This window comes from Zophobas morio, unplaced genomic scaffold (assembly GCF_036711695.1).
Source record: "Zophobas morio isolate AGI-343-1 ecotype UQ-CSIRO unplaced genomic scaffold, CSIRO_AGI_Zmor_V1 ptg000017l, whole genome shotgun sequence".
In the NCBI taxonomy this organism is placed as follows: domain Eukaryota; kingdom Metazoa; phylum Arthropoda; class Insecta; order Coleoptera; family Tenebrionidae; genus Zophobas; species Zophobas morio.
In genome coordinates, this window is record NW_026972122.1 from 10,349,544 (window position 1) to 10,365,400 (window position 15,857).

The window sequence follows — 15,857 nt, forward strand, 5'->3', positions numbered from 1 at the left end:
GAACTTCGCAGTGCTCCAGATAATGCTGTCGCGCCGTCAAATTCCACTTACAGCAACTCGAATGTAGGTAAATAACTGTTAACGAGTTACCATGATTACGATACCCTTAAAATGTTTGTAAGATTTAAGAGATTTCAATTTTGCAGTTTATATTGCAAAATGTTGTTGTATAATTTTGATTGTTTTTCCAAAAATCTGGATGTCGAGAGCAAAAACTTAACACGGATTCATATACCATAAGTGCAGGAGTATCTTATTTTATAAAATTATAAACAAATTTACTATTGTAAATTTTGAATTTGACCTCATTCCATAGGTGGCGTTTCATCATTTACATTATAATCCTAATTTAGATACAAAATTTGACAACAATCGATCCGGTAGTGTCTAAAATTACATGTCTGATAAAAATCGGCAGAGACAGACACACAGACAGAGGGATACACGGACGGACAGACAGACGACGGACAGAGGAAAACAGGAGACCACTTTTTCCTTACTCTAGATATCATGAAACGTCGAGAAAACATGAAACTGGCAAGTTGTCCGATAGACTCGATTACAGTACCTCCTTATGGCTTATGCGCACGAAATAAAAAAAGTCAATGTAGAAAACGCAAAGAAACCATATAACATCTTTGTAGAAATAAGTATAAGTAAGACAGGCAGATTATAAATAAATGTAAAAACAATAAGAACATAAAACACTTTTTCAGAAATTTTCGTAGACAGTACTGCCAAAAGTATTAACAAGACCCCAAAATATACCTGATGAAAGCAGTAACTAAAAGAATAAAAATGGTGACAAAGACTTCTACAATAATTCCATTGAAGAAAGTAGACAAGACATAAGATAACATCTTCAAGGTTTGATAAAATAGCGAATCTCAAAATTTATTATTGAGCCTCTTATATTTTTAAAAAACAATTCTTTTGAAGATGGATACTTTCCGAAACAACTAAAAGAAGCTATTATAACAGCAATCCACGAAAGAGGCAAACTAAATTGTTGTTAAAAAACAGCTCTTCCGTCGGCCCTCTCAAAACTATAGGTATACAACAGACTCTTATCATTCTTCAATAAACATCATATCGTACGTACTACATAGGTTTCACTAAATAAAGAAATACGGAAAAGTCTAATTACAAAATATACAATCAAATTCTCAAAAATCTAAATATTAAACACAAATCTGTAGGCAGATTTTTTGAAACAAAAAATCATGATTTCCCATGTCAAATCTTAGACGAAACGATGTACGAGTCAATGTATGCATGTGGCTAAAGTTTTATTTTATTAGAGACAGAAAACAAACTGTACGTAAACGATAAAAGTGGTATAATTATTTAAGTGATTCATAGTCATAATAATCAAAGCAGGTGTGCCCCAGGGAAGTACTCCAGGTCCATTATTACTTATACTGTTTGTCAATGATATAATAAATAATACAGGGTCGCTAGAATGTATGGAAACGGTTAAATATCGTGAGAACCAATTGTACAAATTAACTGAAATTAGCTATAGGGGTACAAGAAGTTGTGCTCTAATTATTCGTCAAAAAAAAATTGTTTGCTTCATTTGTTTTCGAGATGCAAGGCCAAGTTGATTTTTTTGAAATGGCAGCACCATCTAATTAATACATGTTTGAATAGAGCTTTTTTTCTAATTGAAATGGAAAAACAAATTATTTTAAATAAGAATAAATAAAAAAGAAATATGGCATAGTTACATTTGCAATTAATTTTAGTTTGACATGTAAGGTGTTTCTTGCAAAAATGGTGCATCTAAGTAAACTGAACGCATAGAATTATTAATGATTATCGGTTATGGTGACAAAAGACGAAGTTTTGCTCAAGTAGTAACAATTTTTAATGAAATTCGTCCTGAGCGAGACCTCATTTCTAAGTCGACGGTTTCAAAAACCGTACGAAGATTTAATAAAACTGGAAGTGTTAAAGAACGTCCAAAACCTGGCAGGCCAAAAACTGCTACAAATGATGAAAATGCCCTTAATGTCCTCTTAGACGCAACAAAAAATCCCAAAACGTCAATGCAACAATTAGCGCTGAATCACAGTGTTAGTGAAAATCAATTCAAACGACAATGAAAAAGGAAAAGTTTTATCCATACAAAATCCATTTGATACTAGACTGAGACTGGAACAAACTGAAAAACATGTTGCCAAAGGAATTTCAGTGGAAATTGCAAGGAACAAAAAAAGAAAAACGCAAGAGTAGAGCAAAAGGTGGAATCATAACAGGAGTGAAGAAAGGTATAAAAGAAATAGAAGAGGGGTTGATAGAAATGGAAGGCATGGTTGAAAGAAAACTGATTGTAAATAAAAAAAGATGGAGAATCTGCACAATATATAGTAGAGGAATGAGAAACAAGAAATACAAGAAATACAAGAAAAAATCGAAGAGTCCGAAGAAGAATTTCTACTGTTAGGAGGGGAATTTAATGCCAGAATAGGGAACAAAAGCAGGGAGGAAGACGGGGAAAACACACGAAAATCGAAAGATAAAGTAGAAAACAAAGACGGAAAATTGCTATGGGACTTAATTGAAGAAAGAGGTTGGGAAGTCTTGAATGGGGTGAAGGAAGGGGACGAGGAGGGGGAATTTACCTGGATAGGTAAAAGAGGGAAATCGGTAATAGACTACGTAATAGTAAACGGATTAGTAGAAGAAGAGGTAAAAACATTCAAAATAGGAGAAAGAGCGGACTCCGATCACATGCCACTAGAGGGGCATAAGTAGAGGGAGCGGATGCTTAAGTAATGAAGCAGAAAAAGAGAAGACGATATGGGTACGGAATGAAAAAGTAATTGAGCATTATAAAAAAAAATGTTGAAAGTGGAATTTAAAGAAGAAGGAACTGAAAAGAAAATGGAAGAATTTAAAAGAGAAATTGAAAAAGCAGCTATAAGAAAATAAATTGTAACGAGAAATTTAGAAAAGAGAAACAGATGGTGGGATAGCAAACGCAGAAATTTAAAAACAGAAGCAAGGAAATATTTACGAAGGTGGAAAAGGAGGAAAGGTATAAAAAAAGAGTACTGGCAAGCAAAAAATAATTATAGAAAACGATGCAAAGAAAAGAAAGAAGAGATACAGCAAGAAGAAGAAGAAAAAATTAAAGCCATAAGAATTGACCAAAAGGCATGGCAGTATATAAATAAAGAACAGAAGAACAAAATCACAATTAGTGAAGACATACCTATAGTACAGTGGAAGAAGCATTTTATGGAACTGTTGAATGGAAAGAAAGAGAAAATTGTAGCCCAAGATAGTAAAACCGGGAATGGTGGTAGAGAACGGGAGGCTGACATTCGAGTAGAGGAAGTAGGAAAACAAGTAGGAAGACTGAAAAGAGGAAAAGCACCAGGGAGGAATGGGTTGGTAAGCGAAGTGTGGATATTTGGGACGGATGGGATGATTGAAAGATTAAGAGAGTTTTCCCGGGGAATGGAGAGTAGGGAAAATATGCCCAATTCATAAAAAGGGCAATAAAGAAAAAGTAGAGAATTATCGTGGAATAACTCTCCTAAATACGGCATATAAACTGTACGCAATGGTGTTAAATGAAAAGTTGGAGACAGAGATGAACGAAAAGGGTATATTACCGGAAAGTCAAGCGGGATTTAAAAGAGGTAGAGGGGCTATGGACAATGTATACATCCTGCATCATCTAATAGAAAAAGGGTTGCTAAAGGAAGGAGGTCGGGTATATGCACTGTTTGTAGACCTAAGAGCCACGTTTGATACGGTCGACATAGAGTGTTTGTGGGAGTGCATGAACAGAAGAAGACTGAGTGAAAAGTTAATTGCAGCAGCAAGAGAGATCTATAGAGAGACAGTGACTAGTGTGAGGGTGGGAGGAATGGAAAGTGAAATGTTTTGGACGACGAAAGGATTGAGACAGGGACGCGCATTAAGTCCCAGTCTGTTTGCTTGTTACATAAGCGATATCGAGGAAATGTTTAGAGGAGTACAAGCGGAAGGAATGGTGGTGGGGAGAGAAAAGGTATGGTGTTTGACATTTGCAGATGATTTGGTAATATTGGCGAAGGATGAATGTGGAATGAATGAGATGAAAAAAAATCTGCAAAGATACTTTAAAAGAAAGAAACTGGACGTAAATGCAGAAAAAACAAAAATGATGGTGTTTAGAAAAAAAGGAAGAAACGGGGACGAAAAAGTGTAGCGTTGGGAAGATCGAATCATAGACACAGTAAAGGAGTTTAAATATTTAGGATTTAAGTTTACAACAACTAACACGGTAAAAGCACACATAAGAGAAAGAAGGGTCAAAGCAATGCAGATAATGGGAATGGTGTGGAGTATAGATGAGAGAATATTTGGACATGACGTAAAAAGAAGGATGAAAATGTTTGATAGTTTAGATAGGAGTGTATTAATGTATGGAGTGGAGATATGGGGAAGGAAGGAATATACAGAGATGGAGGCAGTACAAGAAAAATATTTGAGGTGGATGTTAAGGCTACGGAAAGAGACGTCAGGCTATATAGTAAGAGAAGAATGTAAAAGCGAGAAATTAAGAGTATACACTGGGAAAAGAGCTGTAACGTATGATGAAAGGTTGAAAGAAAGAGAGGAATGTAGGATATTGTATGAATGCTGGAAGGAAGAAAAAGGAAGCAGAGAAAAAACATCACAAGGGTAGACAAGGATATTATGAAAGACTGGGATACGCATGGATGGAAATAGAGAGAAAGAGAGAAATGGGGGTGAGTATGAGGGAAGAGTTGTGTATGCGTAACAGAGACATAGATAAACAAGAGAGAAGAGCGAGTGTAAGTAAATCTAGGTACAAAGCAGACTATAGAAAGATAATAACAGAAAGATGACTGTGAGGAGAGCAAACAAAGAGAGGAGAGTGTGACAGAGATATTGAATGAAGACGGAAGAGGGGTGGAAGGGATGAAAGAAGTGGAGAGGACAAGAGTAAGACTGGGGCAAGGGGGATGGGATAAAGGGAAACAATGAGTTATTTGGTTTATATAATGTTTTAATTAGTTTTTGTTAATTAGGAAAAAAATTGTAGTGTTGTAAATCAAGAATCTTTTAAGCCCGTAGGCTAAAAATAAATACTTATCAGGTGATTCAATTGCACAGCAGACGCATGCATCATGGCCAATGAGAGCAGAAATTTAAAAAATCACACGGTACTAAAAAGAACTTAAAACATATTTTTACCGATTAATGCACTTAAAACAAACACAATTTCGAAATTGACACATATGCAGATTAAATGCATTGTAATCAAATTATTTGGAATTGCTTTGCATCTGTTAAAGGTTTTTTGTAGAGCAGTAATTGCCAGCTGATACGCACATGTTAAAAAGCATATTAGTTTAAATATTCAGTTGCTTTTTGTTTTCAATATCAAAAGGGCATATTGTATTTGCTGTAATTAAAAAAGTTCATCACACGGACATCATTCAATGTGACAGGTAAAATTTCACAATAACTGGTTATTACCGATATTAGTAAATAGTGCAAACTTCCAGTGTCCAAGCCTTGTTTTTCATGCGAAAATTGAGGTTAAAATAATCATTATCTTCAGTCAGTTACAAAAAAGGTAGTTAAAAATTAATGTTGTTAAATATATATTTAATGAAACATTATAGCTTCATGCTAAAAATTTGATTTGTTGAGTTTGATCACATGAAGAATTAATCACGTTGCGAAGTTAAAAATGCTTTCGTAAATCGATTTCTAAAATAATTTTTAACGATGAGCATGTCAAGTATATTTTTAAATAAAAATTTAGTTAGTACAAATTTTATCATGTGTAAAAATATATTAACTTTAATAAGGATAATGGAACACTATAAACGTTACGGAAAAACTAAATGGACATCTTTTAAAAAAATAGCAAAAAACTGTAGATGTGGGAATCTAACCCGAGGCTTTTACATGCAAAGCAAACGCTTCTATCTATCACTTCGCACACCGTAAAAGCAATTTGATATTATGGTATTTATACAGAAACTCTGCCATTAGAACAACGGAATAATGAACCCATTAATAGAAAAATAAATTCAATCTATGTTCAGTAACGTGAAAACCTATGACTGAAAATGAGTCGAAGTGTGCCCAAAATTCCCACTGATCAGTCCAGTGTTTTAGTGATCATCATTATTGACAGACAATGACGACAAACAGACAACCAGGAAAACGACATTTTTGTATCCTACAAACTGTAAAACATCCACAAAACATTAAATTAAACATAATGCGATTATTAAAAGTAAACAGAAAACGCCTTAAAATATAACAACTGCGTAGAAGAAATTTTATTGTAGTCTCTGTTATGCTGTGAAACTAGTCTCTGACGGAGCAATAAAAACGTGACTCCAAACTACACATTTCTCTTTGTTATCCAGAAATTAATCATTAATCCGACTTCGCAGCCTAAGACATTTCAATAAAAATATTTCCTTCCGAGAACAAGAGTTCCCACTTTCCGTTTACTTTGTATCTATTAAACACGAAAATCTGCCTGCAGATACTGCAATTATTACGATTTAAAGTTGTAAATATCGCAATAAAATGGAACGAAATCGCAATTTTCAATGCATTATTACTACTATTACGATGAAAATTTGCAACAGTGTGAGAGGAAATTACAAACATGTTTATGCAATGCAAAAAGAAGATAATTAAATGGTGAATAACTATGAATTTAAACTGATTTTAACCACCATTTTCCATTGTTTGATATCAAGTAATAACTCACGTAGCATAAATTATGTTCCGTAGTACAGATTGCTTTCATAGATAGCATGAAATATTGTTAGAAATTATAATTATTTCTGCAATAAGAGTGCATCTAATATGTAATAACCGCAACCGCCTAATATAAAAGTCACTTTCGAAACGCGAAAAGTGGAAACGCTTGAAAAGTTTAAAGTAAACAAAGACATGCACCATTTTTCTCCCACTTTATATTTCAAGCAGTAATGCCCAGCAGATTCTGTGCCAACAACCAAACAGTTGTTATCGATTTGTGAATAAACGAACAGTTTCGAATTTGAATATTGGATACTCTTACTGAAACCAGGCAGATATCGGATTTGACTGTTGAATAAATATTACGAAAACAGCGTACGTACAAAAAAGCAATTAAATATTCGCTGAAGCAAACATTCACGGTTAAATTAGAATTTACCTTTTATCCAAATTTAACAAATAAAATTTTCTTATATAAAGAGGGTTATATCAAGGCCGCCGCTGCGTTTACAAGCTAAAATATATATTTTTGGAGAATTTATTGCGAGGTATTTTTACCTACGTCTTAAATTAAATGACAGCAGCTGTTTTTTAGTGGGAAATAATTTTGGCCGAGTTATGTCCGATTTTGATGTTTCGTGTAAAGAAAATTGACCCAGTTATTGTTTGTTTTCCGAAAAGTGTGCTTTCAGTATAATAATTATTTCAGGACTAATTTCTTATTTATCGAATGGTAATTTTTTTGTGGGAGCACTTACTGGATACTTGCACATTTGCATCTAAATAACTAATGGCGATTCATTTATGAAGGCTTTGGTCCGAAACAAGATTGTCTTGGCTTAACCACAAGCACTTTGAAGTATATACGTGAATTATTAATAAATATTACAACTACAATAACACATAGTTATTCAAAGATACACAGTTAACTGAACTATGAAACATTTGAAACAACATTTGAACAGATAAAAACAGAATTTGCAATCTACATTTAGGTACTAAAATAACTCAAAAGAAACATTCGAATTTTTGGCAGACGATGATTTAGAAACAAAATAAAAACCAACACTGTTTCCTAAAAATTAAGACAAATTATTTGTCTTAATTTCGTTCCTTTCTCAAACTCAACACATAATATTACTGAAGCTTGAAACGTTAACTAGGGAAAGAAAAAATTATATTACACAAATTAATCTTAATTACCCATTTTATAAAGAAAAAACAAATTAAAAGAATGTTAGCTAAAGCTGTTATCTCGGTTTCATGGATATATGAAATTCTAGAAACCTAATTTACTGCAGATGTGCACACAGTATTTTGTATATATTTTTTATAGCTATGAGGTGACAAAAATAGGTTGCTACGAGGAAGTCAAACCCACCAACCCATGTGAAAATGATGTATTTGCTTAGAGAGATTTATTCATTAGAGTAGTATACATTACATGATGGAGAGCAGCTGTTATTTTATGAATTGAAGCACTGATACGTGAAGCTAAAAATAATAATTCGACCGTTTTGGAAGGACAAATATTTGAAAAATTTAACATTTTAAAAAGCATTTATGTACATCTTTTATTATTATTATTTTAACTAATATTAATTCATATAATATAGTTTAATTATTAATTCAATAGTAATATAAAATAGATCTGTCCGTTTTTTCAGTTATTCTGGGTAATCAGTTTTAAAAAATGAAAAAACATTGCTGAAATATTAACAACTTCGCTTGCCTAGACGTATTTTCAGTGAAAATTTATTTATTTCAGATGACGTCCTCAACTAATTTAAACACATGAATTTTAAAAATGTATCGTTTAACACTACCATTTTACCAACATTTTAGACAAAGGGGACGAAAGATAACAATAATCTAAAAAAAGAATGTTACAGAAGCAGAAGCAATAATCCATCTAATAACGTAATTTAATTAATATACAGATAATATTGAGATGAATAAATAAATATAGGTTCATTTTCTGTAGTTCGTAATTTTTTTATTAATGACATAAGACGGATATCAAGCTTACAAAAGAGGAAAATATATTCAAGTGTGCCTGGGGTAATAAATTATCCGAATCTGTTATAAGCAGTATTGATCTAAAATGTTGCTCAACAGTTTTCATAATGTTTTCAAAAACAGCCCAATTTTGGGTTTAGAATATAACAATTTACGTAAAAATTCATAAATCCTATAATTGGCATGAGCGTCTATGTTGCGTTGAAAACAGAACTTTCCTTGCGCCTGAAGTATAGTCGAACAAATATTCAGAAAATTGTAAAATTTAATTTTACTTTCTATGATAGCCCCTACAACTTAAATAAAGAATTGTATGTACTGTTAAAGTACAGATAAAGAAGTATGGTACTATACAAAATTTTAAAATGACGTCATCACATGGAAGGTGGGGACGATCAGACAAATTTTAGTTAGTGTTTTACCATCTACACGATATTCCTAAAATACATATAAAATTTGACAACAATCGATCCGGTAATTTCGGAAATTATTTATCTAATAAAAATCGACATTGACAGCAGATGGCATACGATAGACAGAAACAGGAGGTCTATTTTTACTTCCCAAGCGTAAGTTAAGAAAGTATTGTAGTCGAGTCCATCGAAAGACTAGCTACTTTCATGTTTTATCGGTTTGTCATGGCCCATAGATCCCCCGTTTCCGTTTGTCTATCCATCTATCGTCTGTCTGCAATTTTATTACACAGATAATCTTCGAAACTGGACCGATTGTTGTCAACTTTTGTATAAATGTTATGAAGATTGTCTAGATGGTAAAAGGCTAACCAAAATTTATCATCCCCACCAATGATGAGATAACGTCATCTCCAAAAGTTACAATACAATTTAAAATTTAAATTTTATAAAATAGCAAACTTCTGCATTTATAGTTTAGAATCCGTGTTGAGTTTTTAACCTTGACATCCAGATTTTTGGAAAAAAAGTCAAAATTTGCAATTTAGCTTTGCAAGTGGAAAACAAAATGGTTCGGAAACTCGCAAAAGTTTCAAGGTTATCTTAAGCATGGTAAATCGTAATGAAACTTGCCTCCCCCCAAATTGATAACACCATGGCCAAATATTCTCTGATTTTCTCTGTGCAAAAGATTCTGTTGTTGTGGTTTATCAATACATTAACATGTTTTTCCTTTATAGAGGTTATCACAAAAAAATCCGAAATTAAATTTTATATTTCAATTTAAAAATCCATTTATTTTTTAAATCGTATAAATTAACTTCTGGTGGTTGAAATGTCTTTAGCTAATTTTCAGGGGTGGTTGAAAAATGGTAAAAAATTTCATAAAAGGGGAGTATATATTGCAAAATTGAGTTTTTTAGAAGAGATCCACAAAAATTTTGAGTTGTATATCTCAACGTGCTGATTCGAGAAATGTAAAAGTTTTATTGTTCCAGAGCAAGGTTTTTGAAATATTCGAAAAATTTTTAATAATCCCAAAATTGCTACATTTCGATCGGCGATTCCAGTAAAACAATGGAAATTTTCAAACAAATGAGGCTAAAATAACTTCTAGAAGTTGAATTCTAAAAAAAAAAAGTTTGTTGACGAATTTTCGAAAAATGATCAACAATTCATAAGGTATCGAAAACTTGAACTTGAAAAATGGTCTAAAAATCTACAAGAATGCCGATTTGAAACGTATAGCATGTCCCAGAGCAAAATTTTCGAAATATTCGACATACGCTTCGAATTTTTCAAAAATGTTAAATTTTTCCTCATTGGCTATTCTAGAAAAGTGGTAGGAGTTTTCGACAAAATGGAGCCGAAAAAACTTCTGAATATCGAGATTTACATGAAAATGTCTTTAGCTAATTTTCGAAGGTGGTCGAAAATGAAATGACGTCATCAAATTTTTAGTGGGAAATTAAGTTCTGTCGAAATAATTTTCAGCCGATGTTTTCATACAGTAGGGGTCAAGAAATTTCAAAAAAACATGAAAGAAAAACATCAAAGTTGCCATTTGACCGATGCACCCTATTAAGGTATGCGAACTTAAAATCGGGACTATAATTAATTTCCACAATTTTTGTATAAAGAAGCAATTTGCATAGTGCTATCTTAAATATGACGTTTAGATTGTTATGATGATAATTTATTTTTAAGCAAAACTGTCATATTAGCAATGGGCCCACTAAAAGAACTTGAAAAAAGAAAATTAATAAATTTAGTGTATGTCAGGCAGCCAAAGATTACTCCATATTCGACGGTTAAGGGATTAAAAAAGTATGTAATTGGGAAAACCACTATGTATAGAGTTTGGGAAACATTGGATGGAGGTGGTGGAATAGAAAGGAAAGAAGAGTCTGGAAAAAAAAGACGAAAATTAACGGAAGAAGAAATTCGGAAGATTGTTAAACTTTCAAAGAAAAATGGGGCGACTGTATCGAAGTTTGCAAGAAAATATCATGTGTTAGATCGGCACATATCGAAAATATTAAAACAAAAAGGAATTAACCGTTATACCAAAATAGATGCATGAAAATCGACACCTGAACGATAAGAACGACAAAGAGCCAGATTAAATGCCCTATTTTTTGGTGATTTTAAACTCAGTGCCAAAAAAGACATCATTTATGATGATGAATCCTATTTTTCTTTCCAAAACGACAAAGCGTCTTCAAGTAAACATTATTTGGTCACATTTAAAGAATAATGTACTTAATATTATGAAGAAAACTGGTCAGCTTCGATATTTAGGCAATTGAAGCAGCGAATAAAAAAGAAAATCAAGGAATATGACGAAAAATACTTCAAACGATTGCTGTGGAACAACCGCAAGAGAATTAATGAAGCGGCTGTTAATGGAACATTGAGAGTTATTAAGAAATAAGTTTATAATGTTATTCTTACATTATTGTTTTTTTTTGAATACCAAATACGTTTGAAAAATAGTCCCAATTTTAAGTTCGCCTACCTTACAATCCTTCATTAGCTTAAGCTAGGAAAGTAAAAAGTTTTTTCACATTTTCGTAATGGAAGATGAAAGTTCTACAAAATTTATGCCAAATAATTTGTGAAGAAAAGAATTTGAACATTAATAGTCCAAAGAGGCTACAATTTTGATAGAGAAACGTAGAATTTTTTTTTTTTGCTGTTAAGAAGAGTTATTTTATTATCTGGAATTTTGATACTTGTCGCTGTGAAGAGTTTGTTAAACTAGCCGTGGATAATACTAAGAATCAATGACACCACAAGATACAAAAGTTTAATCATCCAGAAAATTTATCATCGCTAGTTTTTTGAAATTAATAAAACACTGAAAATTATACGGGTCATTGTTTTAAGACGTGCTCTTCCACTATGTCGGTCGAGTAATCAGCAAGCAAAACAAAACAAAACTTGGAAACAGTTAGTCAACTCCACAGTCTGAATTGAAAAACTTACATCCTGGGACCAAGGTTAAGAAATTACGAAACAAAAAAATTTAAAGGAGAGATTTGTTTGTAATATGTTTGCCAATTTCAAATAAAAATAAAATGAATAATGTTGTTGACATTAATTGGTTGACGGCCTATCTTGTTAAATTTAAACAGCTCTGGTTAATATAATTGACATGCCTGTCAATCAACGAGCTTGGGTATTGCAAAATTACAGGTAAATTGTAAAAAATACCAAGAATAACATGAGAAGGCTACACTTAATGGTCACTGCGTTGCTTTTTCAGTATGACAGTTTTGACGTATATTTCAATAACAAAATAAGAGAAATTGGTCTAAAATTATTTAGATAGAACCTCCCTAGCCCCTGAAGTACACTCCAATAAATCCCACGTCTTTAGATTTTTTGTGATAACCTCTATAAATTAAAAAATATATACATCATATCAGTCATAGTTTAAGAAAAACGCTATGTTACGCTATGTAGATATGGTTCCAATTTGCCAAAAATTTGTAAGCCTAGGGTAAAAAATTCACAGTAGATTCATAAACCATAAGTACAAAATTGCGTGTTTTATAAAACTTAATTGGCGTTTCTATTTTTTTTACCATCTGGATGATATTCCTAATTTACATATAAAATTTGACAACAATCAGTCCGATCGTTCCAGAGATTCAACACAGACTCTAAAAAAAATAGAAAGCCAGGTCTCAGATTTTAATATTCTCAAAATTTAAAGCGAGATACGAAAGAAAGCAAAATATTTTCAAATACTTAATTATTAAGTGAGAAGAAACAACACCAAGTTTGGTTTGACGAGATCTTCTCGGTTCTTACTTTACATCATATAACTTTGAATACTGTGACGTCATCAGAACTGTACATAGTGTGTCCTAATATATGGCATAAATTTCATACAAAATTTAAGATTAAAATTTAGCTAAATGGATCAAACCTACATTTTCAAAATAAATTCCAAGATATTTATTACAAAAATTTATGAGTTTTTTTTTCTGGCGACGACTACAGACATAATCTAATAAGGTCATTTTATGAAAGTTTAATTTCATGTTTAGTACACGCATAACCTCGAAACTACCAAACTGATGTTAAGATAACACTGCAGAGAATACGTTAATTACGTTATTTTGATCACTCATACCCCAAAAAAATACATACAGCACATCAGCTAAAATTTTTCATTCCTTCCGAAAAGTTAATGGCTAAATATTTTTTTTTAAATTGTCGTTTGTTTTTTAATTGCTGACAACCACTGATCTATCAACATGTCAAAACTAATACATATATTTTTTCAAAAACAAAAAAAGTATATATACTAACATCAATTCAAGAATCAATAAACAAATCTTTACTGAATATTATGGTAAAAGTTCTGAAAAACAATATTTCTTGTACTTGAGAAAATCTTTGTCTTCAGCAATTGGTTGTGCAAGAGATCTTGTAAAATGTGTGATCCAACTTTTGAAAATACATAAACGTACATGTCAAAGGAATGTATTGATCCTTAACAATGTGTTGATGACATCATCTCGAAAAATATAACACATTTTGTGAACAACAATACGGCTAAAAATCAAAACAAATCCAAACAAATTTCTGTTTAGTCCCTTTTTTAAATTCTTTCATAGATTTTGGTGCAATGTTACTCAATTTTTGATTTTTCACACCTAATAATAATAATAAAAATATTAACAATATTGTCATAACCAGTTACAAAAACCGTCAGTTCTACTTTCTTTGTAAATATCTGAAAGAAGACTCGAAAACTGAATATAGTCGTATACAGCTTGGACGTCTGGGTAAAACGATTAAAAAAATAAAACTAAAAGTGCAAAAATAAACACTTTTAAAACATTGATAACATAAATGTTTTTATAGAGGACAAGAACAACATAACCATTTTTAGAATAGACATTTGAAAAAATATCGATAAAAGTAATGTAATGCAACTCAAAATCTTCCTATGTTTAAAAATAAAAAAAACTATTGCTCTATTTCTGATCGGTTAAAACAATCACTTTTAAACGATTAGAACTAAATGATAACTCAACATACAATTGGTTAAATGTTAGGTAAACATCAAAATTAAAATTTCATGACCCATCACAGACTGTTTTTATTGTTATATTTAGATTAGATAACATACTATTGAAAAGTAATTTTGCTGCTTGAAGAAATATTTTTAGTGTTTAATGCATAAAACCGTGAAATAATAATTTCACTAATTTCCATATGCATATTTCTCGTTTCATTAAATCATAGATCTTTCGAACATGCTGTATAAATTGGCTCATTACATCTTCTAGATGTAAACCATTATGAAAATTTAATACGTTCTAAGCACGCAATAATGGATCTGTTTTCATTCAAACCGGCTACTTGAAAACTGAAAATAAGAAAATCTAATTTGAAATGGGCCGATAATTTTTGAATTCTTTGACTACTATTTATTTGCAACTCACAATTTTATTATAATTAGCAACGCAGCAAAAGCCGACATTGTTGTCATGTACAACACTGAGCTGCTCTAACAAAGCATTAATACGCAAATTAATAAAGCGTTTCATTATGAAAAGGATTATATTCCTTTACAACCGCATTGGCTTAATATTGTATAATAAGTGGTGACTGAGATTCACGTCCCAGTTTAAACAGAAGGTTCAAAAAAACATGAAGTTTGACCCACCTCAATCAATAGTCTGACCTATATATATAAAAACACAATAACATAGGAGAAATAAACACCAAAATTAATGCTTTTGAAACACCCTGTACACACTTGGTCCAGAAAATTTGAAAAAAATTATAGAATGTCTCTGTCCACTCACATTTGAAAGCTTCCGCAACGCTCTAAGATTTCGTAGGACCCTATTTTATTCAAACAATTAACACAATTCGCAGCACAGATATGCCATCTCTTTATATTTTTAAATCACTCCACTTGTCACTCTGAAATTAAAATTTTATCCAAAAGCACCAGACACCCTAAAATAATAAATGACATCTTCTGAAAAAAAAATTGCTCACGTCACATTTCCAACATTAATGTCTTGTGTTAAATTGCGCACGAAAAATAATTTCAAAAAAACGCGAGCGTCTACAGGGTGAACGTCCAAAATTGAGTAGAACTCCGGCGCGAAAAACTCTTGCGTCCGGTGAGGAGTTGCCGCGACGACTTCAGCAACAGTTTACTGACTCAACCGTAACGAGCTTGACGTTCGCCGTCGCGGCGCATGTAGTAATCCACGACGCGCGCACTTTTCCTGACCCTCCGATTGGGTCAAGGTTCAATGTTAATGTCGTCACGTGACTGCAGTTGCATTTTACATAGGCCTTTCTTATTTATAAGGCCGGGCCGACTGCATTCGGGGCCATATTTCAACGCGTTGCGGACTTGTTTTTATGAGCCGTTAAATTTTATTGGAAGCCGAATTTGCGCCGCTCCTCTTCCAAATTGGAATGATGTTCCCTGAAATATGCGCGATCTTGTTTCCGGAGATTAAAATTTTGTATTCTATTCACGGACGCCCGGAATTTGTTATACTGTTGCCGGGGTTTGATTTAGGCGGACTGATACGATCTTTGGTTAATTTTTACTTCCGAGCGACAGTGATAGCTGACTGTGATGTAGCAACTTTGGAGATCTAGTTGTCTGGATGTTTC

The 15,857-nt window shown here is 32.3% G+C and overlaps 1 protein-coding gene across 1 annotated transcript in view; it reads right to left on the bottom strand.

Annotated features, from left to right (window-relative positions):
- Nucleotides 1-15,348, bottom strand: part of LOC135130100 (uncharacterized) — a 188,722-nt gene extending 173,374 nt beyond the window's left edge. The window contains exon 1 of the mRNA XM_064057421.1: nucleotides 15,023-15,348. The gene's annotated coding sequence lies outside the window, so the exon portion shown is untranslated. The remainder of the gene's footprint in view (nucleotides 1-15,022) is intronic.
- Between the last annotated feature and the right edge of the window lie 509 nt (nucleotides 15,349-15,857).